Here is a 4,200-nt window from a genome sequence, read left to right as displayed (position 1 = left end):
GACACGAACCACGGTCGACTACATGGGAGTCCAGTGACATAGCCATTATGCTAACTGCTGGTTCCCAAAATTTCCCCCTCTTAGGACTAGTAGCAGCCCTATAGGGAATCCACACACAATAATAACAGGCCCATCCAGTAAATGCAAAATAAGAGCTGACTACTCAAGCCTTTTGGGCCCCCTTCAAGAGTACTAGGTTCTTAAAGGGAACTGAGACACGTAAGACGAGTAATCTCTACACTAGAGTGACATTTACTGGAGAGATGCTCAAAAAAGCAGCACGCTGGTCCACCATATTAAACTCCTTAAATTTACGGGAGGCGAAGCACGCCTTGGAATCACAGCAGGGAAGGGCATTCAGGCAAAAGAAATAATTGTGCTGGGACCAGCAGTTGGTATAATGGCTATGTCGCTGAACCCCCATGTGGTCGACCGTGGTTCGGGTCCCGGACCCTGTGGCTTAAACTCACACTGGGCGCGTGCGTGCCCAAGATCAAGAGAAGAGAATAGAGAAGGGATTGCGGTGTGGCCATCCCCCTTGGGCGTGATTTCTCATTTTCTGTCTCTCTGTCCTTCTGGCGGGGGCACGCACCCTGTAGCAAAAAAAAAAAAAAAAAAAAACCCACAAAAAAAAAAAAAAAAAAGAGGGACCAGCAGTTAGCGTAATGGCTATGTCACTGGACTCCCACATAGTCAACCGCGGTTCAAGTACCGGACCCAGTGGCTTAAACTCACGCTAGGCACATGTGCGAGCATGCCCAAGATCCCGAGAGGAGAATGGAGGAGAAGGGATTGCAGCGTCACCATCCCCTCTGGGGGGGAGGGGTGATTTCTCGCTTTCTATCTCTCTGTCTCTGTCTGTCTGGTGAGCACATGCGCCCTATAGAAAAAACCTCTCCAAAAAAAAAGAGAGAGAGAAAAAGATATGTACAGTTCCAAAGGGCAAAAAAGGACGGCCCCTTTTGAACACCGCAGCTAACTTTATGACGTCTATGGCACCTTGACCTGCAGGTATTTAGGTAAATGGGAAAAATTACAAAAGGTAATCTTGGTTAAAATTTTATCAGGCAGAAGCTTCGATAAATCTTTGCACACTAAATTAACAAAATCTGTATTTCATTTAAAAAATGAGTTACTACGTTATTAGTATAAAAATACTCATAAAAAATGACAAAATAATTCCTTTTAAAAGTTAACAAGAATAGGGAACCAGCAGTTAGCGTAATGGCTATGTCGCTGGACTCCCACGTAGTCGACCGTGGTTCGCATCCCGGACCCGGTGGCTTAAAACACGCCGGGTGCGTGTGCGTGCGTGCCCAAGATCCTCAGAGGAGAATGGAGGAGAAGGGATTGTGGCATGACCATCCCCTCTGGGGGGTGATTTCTCGCTTTCTGTCTCTCTGTCTCTCTCTGTCTGTCTGGCTAGCGCACGTGCCCTATAACAAAAAAAAAAAAATTAAAAAAAAAGGTTAACAAGAATATATTTAAAATTATCTCAAAAAAATAAGAGTAAATAAAGCTGCTTCTAAAATTATTAAAAAGGCACCTAAACCTCCTTGTCCAGACAATTTCTGTCTTTTATTATTCCTTCTCCTACCAGGAATAAACTTTGGAAAAATACACATTTAGCAAATTAGTCACCATAATAAATCTATAGGAAAAAGGAAAGCCTAGTCTCCAGTGCAGGGGCAAAGAGCGGGGCAGCTCATGCCACTAGGGGCCATTTCTGCTGGAGTTTTGTTTCATGTAATCTTCGTATTTTTGTTCAAGGGCATAAGTCTTGACTGAGTTTAATCATGTACTTTATCAGTTTTGGAGAGTGTGTTCATCTAATGAGCTTCTTTTTGATTTGCAAAAGTCCTAGATAACATTTTCTGTTTTAGTACAAAACAAATCATCAGTTTTCTGGCAGCAATAGGGCTGGGGTCTTTTTCTTTCTTTCCCCATTTACTAGCAGACAGCAATTTTCTATCTTGTAAAACATCTTAAAATTTTGTTATTCCTTTAAAACCTGAATATTTTCAGTGGTAGTCTTCTCTCAGCCTTTGTCTCATTATTTTTTATCATAACCAAAGTCTCAGTTTTTCTTTTACTGTGGGTCATTACAATGTAAATCTTGGATTTCCAAGCCCCCTTTAAAAAGTCTTGCTTTGTTTTTTATGTTTGTTTTTATCCTGGTCTTTGCCCTTTTCAAGTTAAATTCATAGTTTTAAAAAAAATGCAAAAAGTTGGGGTACACAGGCCCTGCACCCAGTACAAATACAGTAAATAAATTCCATTTCATACGCATAAAAAAATAGAGACATAGTCACACACACAAAAAAAATACTAAAATAGAGAGTTAACAGAGAAAAAAATGTCAGAGCTCCCAGGCAGGAAATGAGTCTATCCTTACTATCTAGTATCTAGTTTCTTTGTTTTGGTTTCTTAATTTTTTTTTCTTTTCCTGCACTTATATAGCTCACATAAGAAATTAAATCTCATCACACATGGCCAGAATAGTCTTTGAAAAAATTAGCATCCACATGTGAATGCACTTCCTGGGTGTTATCCATGTCCCATTCCAGTAGTATCTGGGATATCAAAAGGACTGGGATATTAAGAAAATAATAACAACCTTCCTGTTGCCAAAAGTCAAATATAAAGGGTAAATTTAACACAAAAGTACTTTTTAACTCTCTTATATGTTCGTTTGTGTTATACTTATATGTTGTATGTTATGTTTATGTGGCAAAGTCCTTCAGGAATTCCGTTAAATTTAACACATAAATAGCGCTCTTAGCATTTAATCCAAATGCTTTCAAGTTCATGTGACTTAAGTAAATTTTTTTTTTTTTTGGAGAGATTTTTCGCTACAGGGCACGTGCGCTCGCCAGACAGACAGAGAAAGACATAGAGACAGAAAGCGAGAAATCACCCCCCGGGGAGATGACCACGCCGCAATCCCTTCTCCTCCATTCTCCTCTTGGGATCTTGGGCATGCACACACATGCGCCTGGCGTGAGTTTTAAGCCACCGGGTCCGAGACTTGAACCGCGGTCGACTACATGGTAGTCCAGTGACATAGCCATTATGCTAACTGCTGGTTCCCAACTTAAGTAAATCTACTACAAATTTAAAAATAAAAGTTAAAAATGACTTCATAGTTGTCGACCTAGTTTTTACCAATCAAACTACAAAATTATTTTGGTATTATTAATTTAATAAAAATAAATTTTAGACTTATCAACAACTTAAGATAAACATCTAATATCCATTATGGTCTATATATTTAACATATTATAAAATGTTAAATGAAAAAATAAATAACTAACTTTCCAGTATCTTTTAGTATTTGAATAGCTCAGACATTAGTTTTTAAAATCTAGTTATTATAAATATGTTATAAAGTTTTCAGGTAATTTTAAATCTTAAAAAAATTAATACTATGCTAAGTTACTATTAGTTAATATAAACTATAAAATTTTTCTCTTGGTTTCTAATTTTTAGAGTTATTTTGTCTTAATAATAAAATTGTTAAAAATAAATGACAAGTCAAATTACTTTAAAAAAAATCAAGGTTAAGAGGGCTGGCAAGTAATATAATAGTTAAAATACTGGACTCCCACATAAATAAAAGTAGTTCAAATCCCAGACCCAACAGCCTCCAAACACATGGTCCTTAAGGCTGTCAGAGGCAATTTTGGTTCCTTGAGTCCTGGTGGCTAGTGTTTCCCCAATATTTCTTAAATTGAACATAGCAGGTGCTGTCACATTATAGCAATCTTTTTTAGAAAGCAGATCAACCACTTTCTTCCTGGCTCCCTTTTTGCTGCCTCTTGTAAGACACTTGTCCTTGCCAACTGCCTTGGTGCTATTCAGAGAGCCAAGGACGATCCAATTTCAAAAAAATAATTTTTTTAAAGAGGTTTTCGCTATAGGGCGCATGCACTCTGTGGGAGGCTGTGCACCAGCGAGTCTGCTGAGGCCATTTTTCATGAGTCTCTTACTATTGCCACCTTAGGCTCAGAGAGCAAACAATTACAAAGGCCACAACTGGCTCCCTTTCAAAAACCTCACCTTCGACACCACACTCTGATTGGCCACTTCACATAGCAAATCGGTGAGCTTAGAATCCCTCAGATTTACATATCTGGGTACCTCATGATTGGTCCACAAAGCAACCAATCATAACCCACCTTTTGCTATCCTTCATTCAAC

Source organism: Tupaia chinensis, unplaced genomic scaffold (assembly GCF_000334495.1).
Source record: "Tupaia chinensis unplaced genomic scaffold, TupChi_1.0 Scaffold000217_1, whole genome shotgun sequence".
NCBI lineage: Eukaryota > Metazoa > Chordata > Mammalia > Scandentia > Tupaiidae > Tupaia > Tupaia belangeri.
This window is presented reverse-complemented; position numbering follows the sequence as displayed.